Raw genomic sequence first — 17,742 nt, forward strand, 5'->3', positions numbered from 1 at the left:
CGGCTCCTGCAGGCGCTGAGGGGAGCAGAGCCGGGGGGGTCAGGGAGGGCAGCAGCTCCGGGACTCGCAGACCCCCCCCCCCCCGGGAGCAGAGCTGGGGCGAGGAGGGGCCGTTGGTGCAGAGTCACTTTCCTGCCCGGCCCCAGCCCTTTCCCCCCGGGTCTCTCCCCTCACCTTCAGGCTCCGGCTCAGGGGCTGGTTCCAGCCCCCGGAGAAAGTCCCCCCGCTGGACCCAGAGGGGCGCTGGGGAAGGGCTCTCCCCGCACATACCCCGCTGGGCAGCAACAGCGTCTGACCCAGGAAGCTCTCACACCACCACTACCCCCGTATGCTGGTCAGAGAGACTGAGCGCTTCCAGCTCTGCACACCCCCCATTGCAGCAGTGCCCGGCGTGGGGGTCAAAGGATCCTTCCCCAGAACCTCCCTTTACCCCACTCCCCCCAGGGATGTGCCCGAGGCGATCACAGCCTGTCTCCGCTGAGCTCGGAGTCCCTGACACTGCGAGCCCTCGCTGCCTCCTGGCCGCTGAAGAGTTAATGCCCCCTGCCGCCGCCGCGCAGTGCTACTCTGCCCATGCGGGAGGGAGGCGGCTGCTCTCTCGGTCTTTGAGCGGATCCGGGGCTGAGCTTCCTGGGTCAGACGCTGCCGCCGCCTCCATTGTGAGCTGGGAGCCCGGGCCTGAGCCGCTGCTGCTCCCCAGCGGGGTGTGTGCGGGAGAGCCCTTCCCTAGCGCCCCTCGGGGCCCAGCCGGGGGGACTTTCTCCGGGGGCTGGAAGCAGCCCCTGGGCAGCCCCGGGCTCTGCCGACACCAGCCCCTGAGCCGGAGCCTGCAGGTGAGGGGAGAGACCCGGGGAAAGGGCCGGGGCCGGGGCAATGGCACCATCTGCTGCTTTGTTGCTCCTGAGCAGCCTCCTGCAAAGCCAGGCTGCTCAGTCCCACCTGCTGGTGCCCCGGCTCGAGGGGGCAAATCGGAGGGGCCAAGTCCGTGCAGGGGCCAGACTGACTGCACGGTGGGCGGGGGGTGTCACACAGCTGGAGGCAGGGCCAGGAGAGGGGCCATGGGGCAACATCAGGGCAGGGGGTAGGCAGCGGGGTTAAGAACAGGGTACAGGCACTGCCAGCCAGTGGCAGAGGGGAAACCCCGCGATAGGGAGCGGCAGAGGGGATAGAAGTGACCCCAGACGTCGGGGAGCCATCTGCAGTCTTTGCAAAAATCGAGTGTGCTCTATTAATAGGGGCTGCTCTCGGCCCTCCCTTCCGCAGCTCAGCACCCACTTTCTATGGTTGAGTTCTTAAAGGCACAGGGCAGCCCAATGCATAAGCCAGGCAGATCTTCCCTAAATAACATGTTGTACTGAGCTGCCAAAGGAGACTTGGTTCAGTGACATATTTTACATACAGCCCCCCCCCCCCACGTCAGACATGTTTTTAAGGTTTGAAAGAGTCCCTTATCAGTTTCTGTGACTGCATAAAACCTCATGGCAGTTCACAAAATGCCCTAGCTGCTATTCTCATTGCCTGAATTGCTCTGCCTTTTTCTTGTGTTCCATGGAACCTAGTTGCATTCCTTTGTCATTTTATTTTTAAACTATTCTTTTGCTCACTCTGAGCACTTCATAACGTACCTGCCTTAACATTCTGCATGTGGATGTCGTGCATCACTGTACATATTTTTAATAGCAAATAATCACTGAAAATATTAATTCGCTAGTGGCTTCAGCAGTCCCATCTCACGGTGTTTCTAGTATAACACTTCCCATTTGCCTTGCAACATTTTAATTTTAAAATTTCCTGCAGGGAGATTTTCTTTTTTTTTAATACACAAGTTTATTCTTTGAGATCATATGTCTTGAAGGCATTCTGATTTCCTGGGTTGGTGTCAAAACGTCTTTCATTTCTTTGATCCACCAGTGGTGACTGCCTTTGTCAACTGTTATTTTATCGTTCTATCCAGCACTCTAGTGCTTTTTCTACACTTGTCCGTGCGGAGATAAAGGAAGAAGGGGGTACACGTCAGGACCGTAATTGGGCCCTGGGTGATCGCTACTTCCCACCACCCAACACCAATGTAATGAGGTTGAGTAGTGCCTGTATAAGAAAAATTAAAATTACTAGTTATTCCTCAAAAAAGGTTTTTAATGATTTTTTACTATAAAAGCAACACAGACAAAATAAGAAAAGAAAAAGTAAAGACCAGCTTTGGATAAGAATTAATATAAATGGCAGATTATACTGAAGACAAGCACAGGTACATGTTATGAACCATTAAGGAGCTAATGAACAGCAACCCTACATACACTGGTCCTGGCAGGTTATACTGAAAGCCCTGAAGACAAGCATATATAAAGCTATTATCCACCAGTTATTTACCACTGGTTTTACACTACAGTATTGATACAACTGAGATCAATTTAGCTCAAGCAACTGAACTACTTTACTCCATAATCTTACCCTGCATTTGTCTGAAAAATACGTTACCCTTCAGTCAGCCGTTTTCTGCACTGGCCAGGTACAGACAGTCGATAAGTGCACGTCCCTTTGGTTCAGGGGTGTGGGTCAGGTTTCCCTTATGACCAAACACACACACACAGTCCCGTGCCTTCGTAGTTTTATCTGATCTGTTGGCCGTGTTTCAAAACAGACCAACCAATCAGGGTGGACCACATCGTTAATGTGGTCAGTGTGGTTGCCCCAGTTATATAATTGATGCATACCTATCTCCTTATAGCCAATTTTCATATAATTTAGGCCTATGTAGCCAATTGAGTTTTAAGTGTGGTTAATGTGGGTTTGCTTAGTTCAGGGGTCCCCCACGCGATGCCCGCGGGCGCAATGGCGCCTGCCAGGGTAGTTGTGTGCGCCTGCAGGACACCACACTGCTGAAATGCCGCTGCCGAGTGCGGCCGCTGGAGAACCGCCCGCCGAAATGCCGCCAAGAAGTGTTGTCCACGTTTCTTGGCCACATTTCAGTGGCGACGCTTATTTCCGTTGCCAGTTTTCGGCGGCAGGGTGTTTGGCACCCACCACAATCTTTTGGGAATAGGAATGTGCTATTCCCACAGAAAAGTTGGGGACCGCTGGCTTAGTTCATAGGAGTCAGCAAAAAGTTGCCTGGTTACAGCGCATCCTGACCACAAGTCTTAACTTCCTTTTGCAAAGCTTGCTTTCTAGAGCTTCCGGAAGTTTGAGGCCTAACATTGACAATACTTTTGTTCAGTTCAAGCTTGACAATACAGTTGTTCAAATTATTCACAGTCTGTAGAATTTGGTTGCCAAATATTCACTGAAGGCCATGTTTTTAAACCCTCCTACATCACAGTGTCCTAGAGCCTGGGCTACAGCCCAAGACCAGACATCTACACAGCAGTGAAACAACCCCACAGCCTGAGCTCCATGAGCCCAATTTGGCTAGCACAGTCCAGCCACGGACGTCTAATTGCAGTGTAGATCTACAGAAAGGGGGTGTAAGCGCAGTTCCCAGAATTAGGGGATAGCTGTTTTTGGGTGTGCATGTGTTGGGAGCATGGTCAGTACGTACTGCACAACAGCTTTTCTGTCTCTGGAGGCCCATGGGGGCTGCGGAAAGCAAAGTGTAAGTTAGAGAAGCATTAAGGCTGCTCTTACTTACACCAATAGCCAAGTAGGACTTTGCATAGACCCTGAATATAAGAAGTGTAAAAATGAGCCATACCCAGCTCCCTGATGTACCATCTAGCAGGCCTGGCATGGTGGGCAAACTGAAACTGAGGTAAACTAAATAGCCAGAAACACAGTGAAAATTAATATGAGGTTTCTGCATACTCTGCCAAGAGCCATAAAGAGGGTGAGATTTGAACATCTATTTAACTGTTGGCAATGTGATGCTGGAAACAGCCATGGTGATAGGGCAGATGGCAAGGGAGGATGAGGAAGGGGAGCCAGTGACTGAACTTGTGAGATTGTGCTGGGGCCGCACGTGCTGAGTGAGGGACCTTTGCTGTTTCAGAAGCCAGTGACCTTCAAGGAGGTGCCTGTGTATTTTCCTGGGGCAGTGGGCTCTGCTGGACCCCAGTCAGAGAGCTCTGTACAGGGACGTCATGCAGGAGAATTCTGAGACTGTGACCTTGCTGGGTAAGGATTCCTGTCTCTTTGGGTACTGCAAGCTGGGGTCCAGAAGCATCTGGGTTGGGTTGTGTTCACGGGTGTTCCCTGGGCTCTTAGATTTCAGAGGGAGCCACCTCTATCGTCCCATATCCCATATGTGAGAGACCATCCCCTCTGCACCTCTCCCTCGGGGCCAGAGATTCAGGGACATAATGATGGTGCTGCTTTTCCCATAAGTAAGGCTCCCAAGTGGGAGAAACTCCATGTTCCCAGCCGCTCCTTCCCAGGGAAGGTTCCATCCTGTGGGGCCTGTGACCCCTCTGCCAATTTAGGGATGGACTCGTGTCTCATGAGTCAGCGCTGCCTAAGTCCCCAAGGGCCAGGTTTTCAAGGGTATTTAGACATCTAACTATGCAGATAGCTGCCTCGTGGGATTTTCCAAAGCACAATGGAGATAGGTGCCTCGGTGCTATTGAAAATCCCCCAAGGAGCCTGTCTGCATCTTTAAGCACCTGAAGACCTTTAAAAATCTGGCTCCAAATTCCCTGTCGGTGTGGATACCTAAACTCACTTCATTGACTCAGCATCTGGGCCACACATACTGCCTTTCCCAGGAGGATCTGGGACTATTTCCCTTGTTGTTTGTATTAAATGTCCCTCCAGTAAAGAAAGGGGTTAAAATCCTGGCATAGCCTCCCTAACAACCACTCAGGAAACAGAGGGTGGGTTTGATCCCACTTGCTTTCTGTCCCCTGAGCAGGATTTCCCATTCCCAAACCCAGCATCATCTCCTGGCCAGAGCAAAAGGAAGAGCTGTGGGTCCTGGCTGTCCAGGGCTCTGAGGAAAGGGAGCTCCCAGGGGTAGTTAAACCAACTCAGAAACCATCAATGAGGGAAGCAAAAATCTGAGATTCCCACAAAAGGTCCATGAGCTCCACCAGTTCTGCCTCTTCTCACCCAGGTCAGGATTATCCCCATCAGGGGTCATAGTCTCATGGCAGACGTCACTCATCATAGCTTCCCACCCACCCTAACTAATAGCTGGCAGTCTCTCCCTCTCTCTGAGTGTTCAGATGGGATGTAGAAGAGAATTGGTCCCCTCCTTTCTCCTCTCAGGTATTCAGCTTCTGAATCAGCTCCTCTTTGGTTTGTTCCCCCCTTTCTTGTTCTCTTTCAGAGATTCCCATTCCTGCCAGTACAGGGAGTGGCTCCTGTCTGGATTCTCTCTCTGTCCCAGCAGGGGATGGGACACTGAGAAAGAATGAGGAAGAGAATCTGCAGCAGGAAGGTGTCAAGCGAGTGGAATTGCCCAGGATGTTATTGCGACATCCTGAAGGGAACGTTTCCCAAAGCCTGGAGCAGGGGACTGACAGGTGGAATCTGCGCAGATCCCTTAGGCAGAAAGGAAAACAGCCTGTGGAGAGAGAGCTCAAAGAAACAATCCACCAAGAAATCCCCACTGGAGAGACACCGAACACGTGTAGTGAGTGTGGGAAGAACTTCCGGTGGAGATCAGCCCTTATTGACCACCACAGAATACATACGGGAGAGAGGCCCTATCAGTGTGACGAATGTGGGAGAAGCTTCAGCAGGAGTTCGAACCTTGCTACCCATCAGAGACTGCACACGGGAGAGAGACCCTACAAATGCCCTGACTGCGGGAAAGGCTTTAATCACAGCTCCAATCTTTCTGCACATCAGAGAACCCACACAGGAGACCTTCCTTACAAGTGTCCCGAGTGTGGGAAAAGCTACAGCGTGAGCTCCTACCTCCTGAGACATCAGAAAATCCACACAGGAGAGAGACCCTATAAGTGTGATGAGTGTGAAAAGAGTTTCGGCCAGAGCTCAACCCTTGTTATTCACAAGAGAGTGCACACAGCAGAGAAGCCCTATAAATGCCTTGAGTGCGGGAAATGTTTCAGGAACAGCTCTGACCTTATTAGACACCAGAGAACCCACACAGGAGAAAGACCTTATGAATGCAGCAAGTGTGGAAAATGTTTCAATGAGAGCTCGCACCTCACCAGGCATCAGAAAACCCACTCACGGGAGAGATCCTATAAATGCCTCGAGTGCAATAAATGTTTCAAGAACAGCTCCAGGCTCATTAGACACCAGAGAACCCACACAGGGGAGAAATCCTATAAATGCCCTGACTGCGAGAAAAGCTTCAATCGGAGCTCAAACCTCATTGTCCATCAGAGATCCCACATGCAGCAAAAGCCCTACAAGTGCCTGGACTGTGCTAAAACCTTCAGCTGCAGCTCACAGCTGATCAGGCACCAGAGGATCCATACAGGAGAAAAACCCTATAAATGCCCCGACTGCGGGAAAAGCTTCACCGTGAGCTCACAACTGACTTCCCACCAGAGACTCCACACCGGAGAGAAGCCCTATGGATGTCCCGAGTGCGGGAAAAACTTCCGTCACAGCTCAGGACTCGTGTCACATCAGCGGAAACACAGGAAGGAGGGCTGCCCTGTGACTGTCCCCATTGTGATGACAGCCCAGACTTTATTGCATATTACAGTGATGCCCGTGCAAAGCAGCAGTGCTTAGATCCCACGCAGGAGAGAGGCACTATACATCTGTAGAATGGGTTGAAACTTTCCCATGAAAACTATTTTTGATGGAAAATTGTGGGGGTTGATTTGACCCGTTTTTGTGAAAAGTGTCAAGTGTCTGGGGTTGTTTTTTTTTTGGGGGGGGGGGGGGGGGGGAATTGGGGGTGTGGGGGGGGATTTGGAAAAAAAACTGAATGCCCCGAACCTGAAATATTTTGCTTTGGAAATGTTGCTACATTGCCTCATGGGAGTTATAGTTCGGTTGTCTTCCTCCTGTCCCGATTCTCCCCTATGGGCCAGGCTCTCAGCTGGATTACATCTACCATGATGCACCACCTCCCTTCTCTAAGAGTATGTCTGCACTGCAGCTGGGAGCATGCTTCCCAACTTGGGCAGACAGCACGTGCTAGCTCTGCTCATGTTAGTACGGTGAAAATTGCAGAATGACCCAGGGCGGCAGCTCGAGCCAGCCACCTGAATACAAAGTGACCCAGACTACCCCTGGCTATGCTGCCATTTTAGTGCACTAGCTTAAGCAGAGCTAGCATGTGTCTGTCTACCCGCTCTGGGATGCACCCTCCCAGCTGCTGTTTAGATGTACCCCAAGAGGGAAAAGTATGGTGCATCATGGGACTTATAGGTGAACCTGGCCTATAAAGAACAATTCAGGCGTGAGATATCCACGCTATAACTCACATGAGGTACTGTGGTGACATTTCCCATTCAAAATATTGCTGGTTTTGGCCAAAATTTTCTGTTGGGTGTAGAATCATTTTTCACAAGCTAAAGATGAGTCGAATATGAGTCAACAGTGTAACACTATTGCAAAAAAAAGCAAACATCATTCTGGGATGTATTAGCAGGAGTATTGTAAGCAAGACACAAGAAGTAATTCTGCTCTCCTCCATGCTGATTAGGCCTCAGCTGGAGTATTGTGTCCAGCTGTGAGCGCCACATTTCAGAAAAGATGTGGACAAATTGGAGAAAGTCCAGAAAGGAGCAACAAAAATGATTAAAGGTCTAGAAAACATGACCTGTGAGCAAAGATTGAAGAAACTGCGCTTGTTTAGTCTGGAAAAGAGAAGACTGAGAGGGGACATGATAACAGTTTTCAAGTACATAAAAGGTTGTTACAAGAAGGAGGGAGAAAAATTGTTCTCCTTAACCTCTGAGGATAGGACAAGAAGCAGTGGGCTTCAATTGCAGCAAGGGTTTAGGTTGGACCTTAGGAAAAACTTCCTAACTGACAGTGGCTAAACACTGGAATAAATTGCCTAGGGAAATTGTGGAATCTCCATCACTGGAGATTTTTAAGAGCAGGTTAGACAAACACCTGTCTGGGATTGTCTAGATAATACTTAGTCTTGCTCTGAGTGCAGGGGACTGGACTAGATGACCTCTCGAGGTCCTTTCCAGTCCTACACTTCTATGATTCCACTAGTTCAAAAATCCCTTCCCGAAGAGGAGGCTTATTAACCATGAAACAACCAGCAAAGGAAAGAACTAGACTGACCTCCCCTCCCATTAAAGGTGTGAAAGCAGGACACACCTCAGGATCCAAACACTAAAAAAAGGAAATGGGCAGCAATTATTAAAATTAGGTAGAGCTTACATTTAAACACAATTGTACAATACAGGCTACTATCGGCCCCCTTACAACCACCTCTCATGGAAGTGCCACTTACATCCCCGCAACTGCAAGACATTATCCCACAGTACGACACTCCCACTGGACAGCTCCGGCAGCACTGGTGTGCCATAGACTTCAGGAGTTTGTGATGCACTGGCGGGATCTTTGTGTTATTGCATAGGAACATGCTTAACACACTACTGGACAGCAGCATAGTTGTAGCTGTGTCAGTCCAAGGTTATTAGAGAGATAACGTGTGGGAGGTAATATCTTTTACTGGACCAAATTCTGTTAGTGAGAGAGACAAGCTTTCAAGCCACAGAGAGCTCTTCTTCAGGGCTGGGAAAGGTACTGTGAACATCACAGCTAAATGCAAGTTGGAACATTGTTTAACATAAGTAGTTAGCACATAGGGACCATTAGCACTCAGATGCTATGGTGGGGGAGCACAGTACCTATATAAAAAAATAGATAAAATAGAACATAGGACTGGAAGGGACTCCGTGTCACTGAGTCCAGTTCCATACTACTACAGGCAACCCCAGCATATACTCCAATTCATAAATGTACCAAGCTCGATCTTAAAATTAGTGAAGTTGTTTGGCTACCGCTCCTCATGATGGGAGGCTGTTCCAGAACCTCATTCCTCTGATGGTTAGAAATCTTCTTCTCAGTTCCAGTCTAAACACGTGTGACCAGTTTATACTCATTTGAAGCTTACCTCTGGGGTGGGTGGGGTTCTGTACCGGCGAAAAGGAGAACACAATCATAAGTTTATGGTACAGTTGTTAGTGACATTCACATTTTGTCAACAGAATGGACTATTTATTGGATAGTTGGCAAATATGGTGAGTGGAAATTATCAAAACCTACAGATTAACTGGCAGATCTTTGACACTCTGTACTTGGTTACTGAAGAAAGTTGTGCTAACATGTTAACATAAGGTGTGAATTTAAAATGATTTAGTTAAATCAATGCAAACTCATTTGTGGACATTCTTATTTTGATTTAAGATTGGCCAATTGCAGTGTAGCTACAGTCAATAATGAATAGGGTGAAGTTAACTGAAATAAGCCACTCTTCAAATGTGAGGGTTGAAATGATTTAGTAAAATCAGTATTTAACCCATTAAGTCAGTGCAAAAGCTGTGTGTGAAGCAGGACTCTGCTCACATTTTCAAGGTGGTATTTGCACGCATAACCAATCGAACCAAAGATTATCTTTATCAATTGATAAAGATGAACAACAATCCGACCAAAGGTTATCTTCGCTAACTGGTAAAGACTGATGTTTCTATTGTATTTTGGATGTAGCTATAACTTCCATTGAAGAAAGATTTTATCAGTTGCATGGTCATTGTGAAACTTTTGAATTTTTATACGATATTGGAAATATTAAAAATCAGTTTTCCAAAGAAGACCTCATGAAGCACTGCCAAGACCTACATTTAGCACTCAGTTCTGATAACGCTGCTAACATTGATGGAGTAGAATTGTGTGATGAATTAATAGCTTTATCTGAGATAATAAGTCCTAAAACTTCTCCTCTAAAAGTATTAGAATTTATAGCAAAAAATGATTTTTTCACTCCAAACACTGCTATAGCAGTACACATTCTTTTAACATTGCCAGTATCAGTGGCTTCTGGTGAGCGCAGTTTCTCAAAACTGAAATTACTAAAAAATTATTTGAGGCCCACCATGTCTCAAAATCGTTTGTCAGGACTTGCATTAATTTCAGTTGAAACTACCATTGCAAAAAATTTAGATTTCACTGAATTATTAAAAGACTACGCAAGTATAAAAACCAGAAAAATTCAATTCATATAAATTCTTTTAATTTATGAGAAACTGGCAGCACCAGAAGACGCTAAGGTTTTTCATTACAGTGTATAGTTGAACCCAAATTGTTTGTAATTATGATTTTGTTAAAATTAAATGAGTACACTAGTAGGAAGTTGTTTTATTTCACTCACTACAAATTCTCTGTTTTCATTTTTTTAAATTTTAAACAGTGAAAAAAAAAAAAAAAAACACCATTGCAAAGTGCAAACGTGTAAAAGCCAAAAGAAAGGTGGGGGCAGCCAAAAATTTTTTTGCTTGAGGCAGCAAAAAACCTAGAGCCAGCCCTGGCTGAAGTCCCAAGCTCTGGGGCTCTTGGAGAATTTAAGCCATGTTGGGGGGTGAGGAGCCCAGATAAAAGAGGACTAGATGGAGTGGGGGGAGGGGCTACTAACCCTAATCTAACTCTCACATCACTGCCACACACCTGTATCCTGAGGGACCCAACTGTGATATTACAGTTTTCTGATTTTCCCAAAAGTCAGTAGGGTTCTGTCCATTAATGCCTAGAACATTCCCTGAAATTTTGGAATTGATCAGATATGGCTTTCAAAAGTTGTCATGTTACTTACACATAGACAACAGAGAAATGCCATTGAGTTGAGGACAGAAGGTCCTTGTTACTTAACCAATGAAACCAGTGCACAGACAAACCCACCAGCTTAACCTGACAGGTCACAATGGCTGTTTGTTCAGGGTAGGTAAAATCTTTAGTCCAGCTCATGGACATTCTAGGCCACATCTACATGGTGGCAATTAAAATGGCATAGCTGCAGCACTGTGGTTACACTGGTATAACCCAATAGTACAGATGTAGCGCACAGCAAGGGAAGGCGTTTTTCCATTGTTGTAGGAACACTCCCTCTCCAAGTGACAGTAGCTGGGTTAATGGAAGCATTCTTCCATGGACCTACCTGCATCTGTGCCAGGGTTAGGTTGGCATAGGTACAGTGCACAAGGATGTGGATTTTTCACATCCCTGAATGCCATAACTATGTCAATCTACATATTAAGTGCAGACCAGGCCTTCCCTGCCTCAGCTGTAATCTTGTTCAGTCCCGATAATGCTACTTTCTTCTCTGGGTTGCACTCGTATTGGGACAGGACATGAGCCCTGCTCTGAAGCTACCATTCTGGGCTCCAGCATGTCAGTTCCAATTTCCTTTGTCAAAAGTAGTCTAGATTCATGAAGGGACATAGGTGTTTTGACACCGAACGTCACAGTGCCTAACGTTTAGGCATGTAAAAGCCACAGGAACACCCCTGGTATCCATAAAGCCTGAGGTAGGTGCCCAGGCTCAAAGAATGGGGACAGGCATGTGCCTTAGATTGTGCGGAGCCGCGTAAGATTGCTAGTGGGAGATTCAATGAAAGGAGTGGTGTGCAACCTCCACCCCCATGGAGATAGGGCCTAAATCCAGGCTGCAGGGAACCCTCTCTTGGAGTTAGGCACCTGAGGCAATAATTCAGTGCTGGGAGCATGGGGTTAGAATGAAGGTGCCTAAAACTGGGGATTAGGTATTTAAGTACCTTTATGAGTATAGGCCACAGTATCTCTGTTATGCGTGCAAATACCACCTTGAAAACGTGAGCAGAGTCCTCCTTCACACACAACTTTTGCACTGACTTAATGGGTTAAAGAAATGATTTAGTAAAATCAGTGTAACCCTCACATTTGAAGAGTGGCTTACTTCAGTTAACTTCACCCTATTCATTATTGACTGAAGGATTTAATTCTCACTGTCTTGAAATAATGGTGAGTCAATAAGAGGTTAAGAGTCCTGAGACTAGCAAGGAATTGCTTAACAGGATTGGCAGGAGAATTGTAGTCATTAGGTTTCAGAGTGAACATGCAGGGGCTATTAATGTTAACATTCTAAATTCTCTTGGAGCTCCTGTAGTAGCATGTCGATCTGAGACACCAGTGCCGCAGTGTGACTCTGACAGGGTCTCTGCAGCCAAGGGAGTAAAGTTTGCAAGAAATCTCAGAGGCCCCAAAGAATCCCAGGTGACTCAAAACCTTTGGATTGGGCAGGAATTATGCTCTCCCAAGTTCCAGTCCTCCAGCCCTGCCCATCCCTCTCTGCAGCAGTGTCCAGAGTGGGGTACAGATACCCATACTCCCTGTCCCCACTCACCCTTCCACCCTAGCACACATGTGTCAAGGTTCCTTCCGCACTCTGTACTCTAGGGTACAGATGTGGGGACCTGCATGTCCCCCAACAGCATGGGGATGGGATAATCATCAGACTGCAAAAGTTCATGTTCCTGACCAGCCCTGGTACTGGACAGGCAACTTGGCTGTAGGCAAATTGAAAGAGTTGGACTTGAAGGGTTGAATGGTCACTTGGATCTCTGGGTTGATTAAATTGGGGTCCACTAAGGAAGCATGGATAGCCGACACTTGTGCTCCGGTGTCCCTCCATGCAGTGACCTTCTTCCCACCCACTCTCACAGTTTCCCTCCGCTCCAAGGGTATCTGGGAGGTATCTGGGCCTGAGGACCTCTGGTGTGATTCCGGTGCAATGAACTGTAATCTGTTGGGGTTCTTGCGGCAGTTGGCCTTTACGTGTCCTGGCTCGTTACATTTAAAACATCGTCCAGCTGACGGGTCACTGGGGCGAGGTGGGTTGCTGGAGAACGGGGTGGCGGGACGACAAGGTGGCTGGAGGGTTCCTTCAGGGGTAGGTGGGGCCTGGGGCGGCCCCCGGTAATAGGGTGTGGTCTGAGGTTGTCCCTTCTGGTATCCACTCCAACTGCGACCAGTTTTTTTTCCTTCTCTGCCACCTCCACCCATTTGGCTCCAATCTCCCCCGCCTTGATTACAGTTTTGGGTTTCCTATCTAGGATGTACCTTTCTATTTCCTCAGGAACACCCTCTAAGAACTGTTCCATTTGCATTAGGAAGGGCAAATCTACTGGAGATTGAACACTTGCTCCTGATATCCAGGCATCCTAATGTTTCACAACGTGGTAGGCATGTCGGGTAAATGACACGTCTGGTTTCCACCTTAGGGCTCTGAATCGCCGATAGGAATGCTTGGGTGTTAGCCCCATTCTGACTCTCACCTTGGTTTTAAAAAGTTCATACTGGTTCATTTGTGCCTTAGGCATTTCAGCTGCCACCTCAGCTAAGGGTCCACTGAGGTGCGGCCTCAGTTCTACCATGTATTGGTCCGTAGGGATGCTGTACCCAAGGCAGGCCCTTTCGAAGTTTTCTAAGAAGGCCTCGGTATCATCGCCTGCCTTGTAGGTGGGGAACTTTCTGGGATGGGAAGTGGTACCTGGAAAAGGATTGCTAGGGCTTGTTGGCAAGGGCTCAGCAGAATATACCTTCTCCATCTCCAGTGCATGCTTCCTCTCTTTTTCCTTCTCCTCCAGTTCTTTGTCCCTTGCCTCCATTTCCCTCCTGTGCGCAGCCTCCATTTCTTTTTCCCTGGCTGCATGTACATCCATCTCCATCCGCATGAGTTCTGTCTGTCTTTCATATTCCTTTTGTTTTTCCTCAGCCTCAAATCTGGCTAATTCCAGCTTTTGTTGAACCGTGGAGTCTGTCATCCTAACCGCTCTGTTTTTAACTAACTTTACACCCAAGAGTTACACAGAAAACAAACAAACAAAAAAAAAAAACCTTGGCTTTTAAAATTTTGCTGTGCTATTCTCTGATAGGGATTGTCAGCCTACAGAAAAATAATAATAATAAAAAAAACCCCAACAACAATAAAAAAAATTCAGAAAAAAAACCCCCAAAACCCTAACACCTTTGTCTCCAGGCAAATAGGTAGAAAACCCCTCTAGTTGTTCTTAGGAGAAAAAAAAAAACTTCAGATCTGTGAAGACTTGTGAATTTCCCTGCAGGAGGTTAATTACTCTGCCTTTAGGAAGAGAAACTGCAGCTCACAAAGGCAATTCCCTTTTGTCTCTGCTCTGGCCCCAAAGCAAAGCAAAAAACCTCCAACTATTTCCAGTTGGGAACTTGCTTTCTAGCAGCCCAAAGGAGAAAAAAAAATTCCCTTTTAAAATCTGTGTTTCTGGTTCAAAAAAAAAATCTCAAATCGATCTCAAAATGATTTCAAGTTGATCCCACCGCTCTGCCACCCTGTCAAGGTTCCTTCCCCACTCTGAACTTTAGGGTACAGATGTGGGGACCTGCATGAAAACCTCCTAAGCTTACTTTTACCAGCTTATGTTAAAACTTCCCCAAGGTACAAACTATTTTACCCTTTGCCCTTGGACTTCCACTGCCACCACCAAACGTTTAACTGGGTTTATTTTTATTAGGAAAGCATTGTTTGGAAAAAGTCTTTCCCCCACAAAATCCTCCCAACCCTTGCACCCCACTTCCTGGGGAAGGTTTGGTAAAAATCCTCACCAATTTGCATAGGTGACCACAGACCCAAACCCTTGGATCTTAAGAACAATGAAAAAGCATTCAGTTTCTGAAAAGAAGGATTTTAATAGAAGAAGTAAAAAGTAAAAAAGAATCATTTCTGTAAAATCAGAATGGTAAATACCTTACAGGGTAATTAGATTCAAAACATAGAGAATCCCTCTAGGCAAAACCTTAAGTTACAAAAAGACACAGACAGGAATATTCATTCTATTCAACACAACTTAATTTCAAAAAGAAAAGGAGTACTTGTGGTACCTTAGAGACTAACCAATTTATCTGAGCATAAGTTTTCGTGAGCTACAGCTCACTTCATCGGATGCATAAAGTGGAAAGTACAGTGAGGAGATTTTCTACATACACACGGACCATGAAAAAAATATACATTGTAAGGAGAGTGATCACTTAAGATGAGCTATTATCAGCAGGAGAGTGGGGTGGGGGGAGAGAAAACCTTTTGAAGTGATAATCAAGGTGGGCCATCTCCAGCACATTTCCAGGAGTTAACAAGAACATCTGAGGAACAGTGTGGGGGGCGGGGGGGAGAGGAATAAACAAGGGGAAATAGTTTCACTTAGTATAATGACTCAACCACTCCCAGTCTCTATTCAAGCCTAAGTTAATTGTATCCAATTTGCAAATTAATTCCAATTCAGCAGTCTCTCGTTGGGGGGCTGTCTGTAGGCAAGGACTGGCCTGTCTCCCAAGATTTGTGAGAGTGATGGGTCGTCCTTCAGGATAGGTTGTAGATCTTTGATAATGTGTTTATCATCTAGACCCATGGAAAGAAGCCCTTGAGGAATTCCACCACAATTTCAACAATTTCCATCCCACCATCAACATCAACCTGGACCAGTCCACACAAGAGATCCACTTCCTGGACACTACCGTGCTAATAAGCAATGGTCACATAAACACCACCCTATACCGGAAACCTACTGACCGCTATTCCTACCTACATGCCTCCAGCTTTCACCCAGACCACACCACACGATCCATTGTCTACAGCCAAGCTCTACGATACAACCGCATTTGCTCCAACCCCTCAGACAGAGACAAACACCTACAAGATCTCTATCAAGCATTCTTACAACTACAATACCCACCTGCTGAAGTGAAGAAACAGATTGACAGAGCCAGAAGAGTACCCAGAAGCCACCTACTACAGGACAGGCCCAACAAAGAAAATAACAGAACGCCACTAGCCGTCACCTTCAGCCCCCAACTAAAACCTCTCCAACGCATTATCAAGGTGTGACGAAGTGGGACTGTTCTTAATATTTCCTCTGAATAGTGTGGGGGTGCCTCAGTTTCCCCTAGGCAGTTCTTAAGTATCTAGGTGGTGGGGTAAGGGTGTATAATCACTGCGGAGCCCTAGAGGGCATGTGTGTGCAGGAGTCTGCACACAGAGAATGGCCGACACTCTGTTTCCTGGCAACTGATGGCCTGGGCCCTTCCCCCCTGTAAGGTGAGAGCTAAAGGGTTGGAGAACAAAGGAATCAGGTGACCTCCTGGCCCGGGAAGGAACAAAGCCCAGAGGAGGAGGGGCTGGAGGGAGTTTCAGTTTTGGGGCTGGCTGGGACATGGAGTGAAGGGCAGACGTGGCTGTCTGGCTCACTGCCCCCCAAAATGGACCCAGCTGAGGGGTCCCGTTCTCTGCTCCTACAAGCTCGGTTTTAGACCATGTTCCTGTCATCTAATAAACCTCTGTTTTACTGGCTGGCTGAGAGTCACGTCTGACTGCGAAGTTGGGGTGCAGGACCCTCTGGCTTCCCCAGGAGCCCCGCCTGAGCGGACTCGCTGTGGGAAGCGCACGGAGGGGCAGAGGATGCTGAATACTCCAAGGTCAGACTCAGGAAGGTGGAAGCTGTATGAGCTTTGTGTCCTGAAGACAGGCTCCTCACAGGAAGGCTACTGCCCCAGAGTCCTGACTGGCTTCATGGGGAGCAGTTCCAGAGCATCACCCAGGGACTCCGTGACACAAGGATCTACAACCTATCCTGAAGGATGACCCATCACTCTCACAAATCTTGGGAGACAGGCCAGTCCTTGACTACAGACAGCCCCCCAACCTGAAGCAAATACTTACCAGCAACCACATACCACACAACAGAACCACTCACCCAGGAACCTATCCTTGCAACAAAGCCCGTTGCCAACTGTGCCCCCATATCTATTCAGGGGACACCATCATAGGGCCTAATCACATCAGCCACACTATCAGAGGCTCATTCACCTGCACACCTACCAATGTGATCTATGCCATCATGTGCCAGCAATGCCCCTCTGCCATGTACATTGGTCAAACTGGACAGTCTCTACGTAAAAGAATAAATGGACACAAATCAGATGTCAAGAATTATAACATTCATAAACCAGTCGGAGAACACTTTAATCTCTCTGGACACTCGATTTCTGATCTCAAAGTGACTATCCTTCAACAAAAAAACTTCGAAAACAGACTCCAGTGAGAGACTGCTGAATTGGAATTAATTTGCAAATTGGATACAATTAAAAGGCTTGAATAGAGACTGGGAGTGGTTGAGTCATTATACTAAGTGAAACTATTTCCCCTTGTTTATTCCCGCCCCGTTCCTCAGGCGTTCTTGTTAACTCCTGGAAATGGCCCACCTTGATTATCACTTCAAAAGGTTTTCTCTCCCCCCACCCCACTCTCCTGCTGGTAATAGCTCATCTTAAGTGATCACTCTCCTTACAATGTATATTTTTTCATGGTCTGTGTGTATGTATAAAATCTCCTCACTGTACTTTCCACTTTATGCATCCGATGAAGTGAGCTGTAGCTCACGAAAGCTTATGCTCAAATAAATTGGTTAGTCTCTAAGGTGCCACAAGTACTCCTTTTCTTTTTGCAAATATAGACTAAGACGGCTGCTACTCTGAAACCTAACAACTTAATTTCTCAGCCATTTAAAGAAATCATAATCTAATGCATATTTAGCTAGATTACTTACTAAATTCTAAGACTCCATTCCTGTTCTGTCCCCGGCAAAAGCATAACACAGACAGACCCTTTGTTTTTCCCTCCCCCCAGCTTTTGAAATTATCTTCTCTCCTCATTGGTCATTTTGGTCAGGTGCCAGCGAGGTTATCCTAGCTTCTTAACCCTTTACAGGTGAGAGGATTTTTCCTCTGACCAGGAGGCATTTTAAAGGTGTTTACCCTGTCCTTTATATTTATGACAACATGCATGAGGGACAGTTCCACCAG

General features: G+C 47.0%; 1 protein-coding gene across 1 annotated transcript in view; it reads left to right on the plus strand.

The window, feature by feature from the left end:
* The first annotated feature begins 582 nt into the window (after window positions 1-582).
* The window catches only part of LOC102930021 (zinc finger protein 7), a 36,021-nt gene continuing 18,861 nt past the window's right edge, over window positions 583-17,742 (plus strand). The window contains exon 1 of the mRNA XM_043528818.1: window positions 583-833. The gene's annotated coding sequence lies outside the window, so the exon portion shown is untranslated. The remainder of the gene's footprint in view (window positions 834-17,742) is intronic.

This window comes from Chelonia mydas, chromosome 14, assembly GCF_015237465.2.
Source record: "Chelonia mydas isolate rCheMyd1 chromosome 14, rCheMyd1.pri.v2, whole genome shotgun sequence".
Taxonomy (NCBI): Eukaryota; Metazoa; Chordata; order Testudines; family Cheloniidae; genus Chelonia; species Chelonia mydas.